The sequence below is a fragment of the Artemia franciscana genome, chromosome 16 (genome assembly GCF_032884065.1).
Source record: "Artemia franciscana chromosome 16, ASM3288406v1, whole genome shotgun sequence".
Classification (NCBI taxonomy): domain Eukaryota; kingdom Metazoa; phylum Arthropoda; class Branchiopoda; order Anostraca; family Artemiidae; genus Artemia; species Artemia franciscana.
In genome coordinates, this window is record NC_088878.1 from 15,541,345 (window position 1) to 15,550,638 (window position 9,294).

The following is a 9,294-nucleotide window of genomic DNA, read 5'->3' on the forward strand; positions in this document are numbered from 1 at the left end:
AGACCAAAAGAAACTTTGTGTAAAATAGATCGAAAGGAATTATGTGCAACGTCAATCGTAATAAAGATGTAAATTTACAGGTCAAAATCTTGGTTCTCAAGGAGTATAACCAAAAAAAGCTTTACAAATATTCCTTTTATTCATCAATAAAAACTGTCAATTAAAAATGAACAAAAGTTAATTTAAGAAAACTTTTTCTTGCAAAAAAAGCTTAAAGAAAAGTAAAGAGCTTCATTAAACCGAAGACGAGCAAAACAAATTTAAAAAACAATTTTTTTTGTATGCTGACTAATGGTCTGTGTTGCGCAGGTACCGATCTCCTCATTCGATGTCTTCGGCCTGGAGTGCAATGCGTGGTTGGGGCAAATCATCTGACGCCTCCCGTTTCTTCCTCAGGTTTCTCCAGGTATCTATTTAGAGCTGGGTCGACTCCGGCTGAGCTTGCGGAATCATGCAATTAACCCTATCCCAAACAAAATAACCAGCAACATCAGGACTCGAACTCCTCACCTCAGGAATTCAAGTCTGAAGCGCTAACCATTCGGCTAGGACGGCATAAGCAAAGGAAAAACAGAGTCAAATAATAATTCAAGTTTAAAGCGAACCCAAATCACCACTAATAAATAAGTCAAACCCAAAAAGGAACAAAGGTTGCAATAAATAATAAATTCAAATTTAAAACGAACATAAATTATCACAAAGAAGAGTAGGGTCGACGCCCCTGAGTCATCTAAACACATAAACACGCAATTGATCGCTTAAAAAGAGTAGATAGATAGATAGATATTACTTAGACCGAGCCAATTTACTAATTATGTAAATTTGTAGATTCCCTTTGACGGTTAGTTAACTGATGGTGGATTTAAGCACATATCAATCGATTAATGTGAGCTTCAAGCAACCTTCGATCAACCCTTCAATCACGACTTAAGCTAACCCAAGACACTGTTTTGGATTAAAATGATTGAGTAATTTAAACTTTCTATCAAGCATTGTCAGCGCTTGACTCGAGCGTCAAACGGGTTCCCATACGGTTAATCATACTTGAGTCAATCGATTGACGGAAGCTCTTGATCAAAATGATTGACCGTGTGCTTCAAACCACTTTCAATCGACCCTTCTCAAACCTCAATTTAAGCTAACCCAAGACACATATCAATCAACTGATGGAAACTTTTAATCAAAATGGTTGACTCTCTAGGGCCTCCTTTACTTTTTTTTTTTCCATAAGATGTGGTGTCCTTGATATTACTAATTAAAAGCGATGCGGGTACAATTTGGTTTTAGACCAGGGCCCTTCGTATCGAAGGAGCTGTCTTAGAAACTTCAAAAAGAGCTCATTTGTTTGGAAATTGAGAAGGCTAGTGCCCTTCTTAATAGTCAAAATAGATTGGAGGGCAACCAGAGCCCCTCGCACCAATTATTTCCCAAACACATCCAATCAAAATTTTGAGATAGCCCTTTTGTTCAGCGTAGTTATAAGCTCTGGATATTATATCTTTGAGGATGAAAACACCCCTCCCACAGCCCTCAGGGCAAGGGCTGTAAGTTTTACATTGGGGGTAAATAAGGTGTTAGAGAAAGGATGGTCGTATAAGCTTAGGAGGGTGCTTATTGGATTGGTAATCAGAAGTTTGAGTGCCCTTTTTAAAAATGAAGGTAATCGGAGGGCCTCTACCCCTCTAACGCCGATCTTTCCTCAAAACACATCCACTAGAAATTTTGAGATAGTCATTATGTTCAGTAAGATGGAAAGTCCAGTAATCGTGTATTTGAAGATGACATCCCCCAGCCCTCAGGGAAAGGGTTACAAGCTGTGCCCCAGGGGCATATACGGTTTAATCGGAGATCCTGGTGGTATAAACTCTGGAGGGGGCTCATTTAATTGGATGCCAGAAATTCTAATGCCCTTTTTAAGGGTCAAAATGATCGAGAAGGAGATACCCCCACTCACACAAACACGCGTCGTTTTATCCCGAAACGCACCTAATAAAAATTTTAAGATGGTCACCTCCCTCCCCCCACGCCCATCATTTCCCCAAACACTTCAAATCAAAATTAATGGATAGCTGTTTTGCTTGACGTAGTTTAAAGGCTGGAACATTGTGTCTTTGAGGATAAGAACCCCCCACAGCCCTCAGCCCAAGGGTTGTAAGCTGTGCCCCGGTGGTGTATAAAATTTTTATGGAAATGGCGGTCGTATAAGCTTCAGAGAGGGCTCATTAGATTAGAAATCGGAAGTTGAAGTGCTCTTTTTAACAGGGCACACCAAATTCTTGTGCCTTTTTGTAGCCATCTCCCCCCTCCCCCCTCATTTTTCCCCAAATGTATCCGATAGAAATTTTTAGATAGCCATTTATTCAAAAACAGTCAAAGATCACAAAACAAGGCCTTTGGGGTTAACACAACCCCCCAGAGTCTGGGGATAAGAATTGTAAGCTGTACCCCAGGGGTATGTAAGGTTTTTATGCAAGGGGCGTTCTTATGAACTTTAGAGGAGGGTCATTTGATTGGAAATGTGTAGTTTAAGTTCTCTCTTAAGAGTCATATGTAATGGTTGGAAAATAGCCACCCCCTCCCTGACATCCTCTTTTCTCAAAACGCATTCGATCAAAATTGTGAGATGGCCCTTTTGTAACCAATAGTCCAAAGAGCATATAACAATGTCTTCGGTGATAAAATATAAGAAATATTTAGGCTTATTTTGAACTAGCAAGAAGACACTATGTGTATACTTTTCATACTACCACTACAGCTACTGTAACATACGACACTAAGAGTATTACGATGAAACTGTTAAGAAACATTTAGGAGGAGTTTCACTTAAACGAAAAAACTGTATTGCATGCAGGTTTTCCAAAGGGTAAATACGTACTATCATAGGCAGCATCTCTCTATAATAACTAGGAATATCACTGAAACATTTAAAAGAGCTAACTCGATTCAAAATTAAAAGCTCTAGTGCCCTTTTCAAGAGTAAAAAAAATTGGAGGGCAAGCAGCCTTTTTCTCAAGTCCATTCATTTTCCAAACACATTCAGTCAACATTTTGAGACAGCCATTTTGTTCAGCATAGTAGAACGGTCCAGCAGCTATGTTTAATAGGGGTATTGGGCATGTCAATCCCCTACAATTATCATTATCATTATAAAATCAACCCATTATGATTCAAAACTAAATGCTGCTTTAATACTAAATCAAAAGGCATTGTGTTTATAGTTGTCGATAAGTCACTTGAGCAATATATCGAGAACGACTGTGGGTATCAAGTTGAAGCTGTCGGTGCTACAACTATTACTACTGCTGCTCTTACATAAAAAAAAACATAATAAAGATAATTACATAAAAAAAAGTATTCATAAAATTTTTACATAAAAATTGTATCTTTACATAATAAAGATAATTTTATAATAAAGACATTTACATAAAATAGATAAAAAAAAAATTGTGATTGTATCCAGGTTGGCAAAGAGTATAGATAGAATCTTCTGGAAATGATATTAAATTTATTTTCCATGTCAACTTGAGGAGGTGTAAAATTAAATTAAAAAATACTATTTGTGTCAGTATTAAAAATTGTTGAAAAAGTTTCTCTTAGGATACAAATAGCAAGCCAAACTATGGATTCTTATAGAAAAAAAAAAAAATCAGATTCGTTTTTAATGAGAACGACTATGTCAATAAAAAGCGAACAGAAATTTTTTCACGAAACAAGTTTTTCAAAGAAAAGTAAAAAGCTTCATTAAGCCAAAAATGAGCAGAAATAAAGTCAAATAATCTTCCAAGCGTAAAAATACCACAAATCACTATTAATAAACAAATCAAATTCAAAACGAACAGAAATTACAATAAATAGTCAAGTCGAAATCAAAACGAGCAAAAATTAGCATTAGTAGGGCTGATAACCCCCTGCCTTCTTAAGAACAGAACAGGATTTGGGATTTACTAAAGAAAATGAATGCGGATTGTCAGTTTAATATACATATACCGATATTTATTCCTTAAAATCCTAATATTTTTTATTTATTCAGGTAAAGAAAAGTGGAAACATTTAAAACGTAACCTTAACAGCTTCTTATGATGTTTCAGTGTCCCGCCAGCTGTGGAAAAAAAAAAACACAAAAACAAGGTGCTTCCCATGCAAAAGAAATGTAATTTTACTTGCTGTTCAAGCCGATGGATTTTCCTTGTTTTTACAGCCAACTGAGTGTAACCTTCTTGCATAAGGCTTTCGACCAAGTTGATTCCAATGGTGTAATTTGTGTTTTAATTCTACACCATTTATAGGGGCGTTTCAGTATTTTTCTTGTGTTACCGCTGCAGCCACGATATCCTGCATGTGTCATATTATTTTGTATATGGAGATGCAATTTCTGTCAGGAATTTCATTTTAATTTAGTAATATGTTTTGTTACCTAAAAAACACAGATACATATAAAAAGTAGCTTTCAAATGAGACTGTATACACTTCTCTGTGATTATTCACTGGTGGCAACGAGATAAAAAAATTATAATAAAAAGAGACACTTCTGTGTTTTTTCCCATGTGAAAAAGTGCTTTTCGTTGTTCCTCAAGATGAGGGACCGTAATTTTTATATACGGGGTTTATAATAATAATAATATTTATTTCTAACCCACTTACATCAAAAAGATAAATAGTGGAGTAAAAACTTGAAAAAAAACGGAAAAAAAAAATGTGATACACAAAAAAAAAAAAAAAAAAAGGTTTGGCTATGGAGATTATAATGTTGCAGTTTTCATTTCAATCTAACACCACTTTTATGAAATTTCAGGCTGTTTTCCAAACTATCGTAAATTTGTTTTGCACTAAACTTTTATCATTATCATTAATCAAATTAATAGTTACCATTCCTGAATCTGCTCCAATTGGAGATATATATGGAAACACAATATCTGTCAACAATGCCATTTTATTTTAATATTATATTTTGTTACTTAAAAACGCACATAGATATAAAAATTAGCTGTAAGACAATTCTTTATGCATCTCTTTTTTTACAAATAAAAAACAAGTTTTTTAAAACTTAAATTTAGGAGCAACATCAAAACTTAAAATGAACAGAAACTACTCCCTATATGAAAGGGGCTGATCCCTCCTCAACGACCCGCTCTTTACGCTAAAGCTTGACTCTTTCTCTCAACTCTACTTTTAAAAAGTAAAAAGCTTTAGCGTAAAGAGCGGGGCGTTGAGGAGGGAACAGCCCCTGTTCTCTCCTCATGCGGAAAAGTAAACATCCTTGCTGCTGAAGATGGGTGACTGTAATTCTCCTAAATAGGGTTTTCGCTTGTGCCATTTTAATGGCGTGGTTTTCACTTTAATCTGGCACTATTTTTGTAGGGTACCAGTCTAAAAAATTTTCCCTAATTTCTTAAGGAACTATTCCTATTATTCCTACTATTCCTGACTCAAATTCAGAAGGATATCTTTTTCACGGGGCATATTTGTCAAAACGTAGTTTAAAAGTTTTTGTTACTCTGGGACGGAATACATTCTTTAACAGGCTGCTGTGTGTACCATGATCAATATGACTCATCAGTATTCCCATAGGAAAAAGTGATTTCCTTTGTACTTAAAATATTGACTGGAATTCTCCTATATGGACTTTTTGCTATGAATGGTGCAGTTTTTTTTATATCAATCTGACACATCTTTCGTTTGGTTATAGGTTATTCTTCAAATTATTGCAAATCTGTTTTTGGACTACAAAAGCGGCCCCAACTGATATATCACATCTTCATATATATATATATATATATATATATATATATATATATATATATATATATATATATATATATATATATATATATATATATTACGCGCCATTGTAGTTGTGTCCCTGTGTCCCACCTGTGAATATATATATATATATATATATATATATATATATATATATATATATATATATATATATATATATATATATATATATATATATGTTTTTAACTACGTAAAACTTGCGAATATACAACATTCTTCGCTGTCCCATTGTCTGTACATATAAATAGATTGTCAGGTTTACCGACTCTTGAACATGCAACATATAATTGTCCATGGGAAAAACAATCCGTATTCAGATCTATACCTCATTATACTAATGATTGCCCTTGAGCTTTGTTGATGGTGATTGCTAATCAAACATTCCCTGTGTTCCCATCGTCATTTATATGTCCCCCTGTGCCCCCCGGCGTCCCCGTTGTAGTTGTGTCCCTGTGTCCCAGTCGTCATTTATAGTCGACAAACATGACGTAAGTCGACACACAAACATGACGTCTATCGACACACACGTCCCTTTCGTCATTTGCGTCCCGGTGTCCCAGTCTGCAATTTCTCTTTGAGTGTCCCGGTCGTCATTTATATTCCCTGTGTCCCGGTCTGTGTATACATTCGTTTTTGAATTGGTATATGATGAAATAAATTTTTTGTTTTTTTCCTTTTTTTTCTTTTTAGTTTTTTTGGTTTTTACCTTTTTTTTAGCTTTTTAGTTTTTTTCTTTTTTCTTTTTAGTTTTTTTTTGTAGTTTTTACCTTTTTTATTTTTTTTTATTTTTATTTTTTTTAGTTTTCTTTTTCTCCTTTATTTTTCAGTTTTTTTCCTTTTTTTAGTTTTTTTTTTCTTTTTCAGTTTTTAGTTTTTTATTATTTTTTTTTTTCTTCTTCTTTTTTGTTTTTTTGCTGACTTCGAACCTGGAACCTCTTGGACCTAGAACCTGGAATATAACGCTTTACCAACTCAGCTACTTCGGTTTGAATACATTTACCTTTTTTAGTTTTTTTTATTTTTATTTTAATTTTTTAGTTTTCTTTTTCTCCTTTATTTGTCAGTTTTTTTCCTTTTTTTATAGTTTTTTTCAGTTTTTAGTTTTTTTAGTTTTTTATTAGTTTTTAGTTTTTTTTTTCTTTTTAGTTTTTTTTTGTAGTTTTTACCTTTTTTAGTTTTTTTTAGTTTTTTTAATTTTTTAGTTTTTAGTTTTTTACCCTTTTTTAGTTTTTTTTAGTTTTTTTAGTATTTTCTTTTTAGTTTTTTTTGTAGTTTTTATCTTTTTTAGTTTTTTGTCTCTTCTTTTGTATTAATGCTAAAGCCAAGGTTCGAACCTGAAACCTCTCGGACCTAGAACCTGGAGCATAACGCTTTACCAACTGAGCTACTGTATTTGTATTTGTATCGGATTAACGACGCTTCTTGACTACTAAGGTCCCTGCGTCGGCCCTGTAGTGCATTCCTGCAGCATGGTTCGATCTCTGGGTCCCGTATTACCACGCTAAGGTCAAACCCACTGCGCCAACACAGATAGTTATATAACTGAGCTACTTCGGCTTGAATACATTCGTTTTTGAATTGGTATGTGATGAAATAATTCAGACGTCATATGCGGACAGTGACGTCACTCGACAGACACACAGACAACTTATTTATATACATATACTAGCTGTTGGAGTGGCGCTTCGCGCCCCCCAAGCCCCCCCGCGCGCGTAAGTCGTTACGCGCCATTGTAGTTGTGTCCCTGTGTCCCACCTGTGAATAGATATATATATATATATATATATATATATATATATATATATATATATATATATATATATATATATATATATATATATATATATATATATATTATATATTACGTAGTTTTTAACTACGTAAAACATGCGAATTTACAACATTCTTCGCTGTCCCATTGTCTGTGCATATAAATAGATTGTCAGGTTTACTGACTCTTGAACATGCAACATATAATTGTCCATGGGAAAAACAATCCGTATTCAGATCTATGCCTCATTATTCTAATGATGTGTCCCTGTGTCCCGGTCGTCATATATATTCCCTGTGTCCCGGTCGTCATTTGTGTCCCGGTATCCCAGTTTGTAATTTCTCTTTGAGTGTCCCGGTCGTCATTTATATTCCCTGTGTCCCGGTCGTCATTTGTGTCCCAGTCTGTAATTTCTATTCGAACAATCCCTGTGTCCCGGTCGTCATTTATATATCCCGCCTGTGCCCCCGGCGTCCCCGTTGTAGTTATGTCCCTATGGGAAAAACAATCCGTATTCAGATCTATACCTCATTATTCTAATGATGTGTCCCTGTGTCCCGGTCGTCATTTATATTCCCCGTGTCCCGGTCGTGATTTGTGTCCCGGTCTGTAATTTCTATTCGAACAATCCCTGTGTCCCGGTCGTCATTTGTATATCCCGCCTGTGCCCCCGGCGTCCCCGTTGTAGTTGTGTCCCTATGTCCCGGTCGTCATTTATATTCCCTGTGTCCCGGTTGTGATTTGTGTCCGGGTGTCCCAGTCTGTAATTTCTCTTTGAGGTTCCCGGTCGTCATTTATATTCCCTGTGTCCCGGTCGTCATATATATATATATATATATATATATATATATATATATATATATATATATATATGACATCAAACAGATTACAAGATATTTCCCGGACGTTATTTACGCACTCAAAGTAAACCTGCTCCCACTATGGCAACGGCAGGACATGTGGGACGTTTCAAATATCATTTATTACTGTTGTCAAAATGAGAACATAGTGCAATAGCTATTTTGAAAAATACGTATGTTTGATTCTATTTATCATTATTAGTACTTATGACTAAAATACCTATTGCTGCTGGATGTTTTTTTTTTTATCCGCTGTCCAAAGTTTCTTAATACTTTTTAATGCTATTATATTTCTTCTTTCTTTTTAGTTCTCTGAGGCTCTCTCTACTCAAAAAGATCCTACTGATGTTGTAACTCTTTTAAAAGTTGAACGTGGAACTGATTGATATAATACTGCAGAATATGAAACCTTAGATTTGGTATATTTTTTGAAAACTGGATTCGGAACCAGCCTGTCCTATCCCAAATAATTTTTGTTAACTGCCGATTCAATGTTTGATCTTTTTTAATAAGTACAAAAGCATGCCTTAAATCTTTTCTTTGGTTGGTCGACTATAAAGTTTATGATTGAAAGATGAAAAAGTATATAGTGCAACAAATTAATATTAGTATTATTAATATTAAGGCGTCATCAAGCGTACCTTTGATTGCACCACAAAGGTGACTATAAGGTACAGACATTAAAATTCATTTTGTGTGCCTTTATTTAAATTTGTCGTCAAACACACATATATGATTTTGCATCTAGGAATCCTTATTTTATTCCAGTTAAAACACAAAAAAAAGATGTAATACAGACATTTAACTTAGATAATTTTGTGGTACAAGTCGATTTGGTGCTTGAGCTCGTCTACCCTCAGTTTCTCAGACTTCAAGCACGTC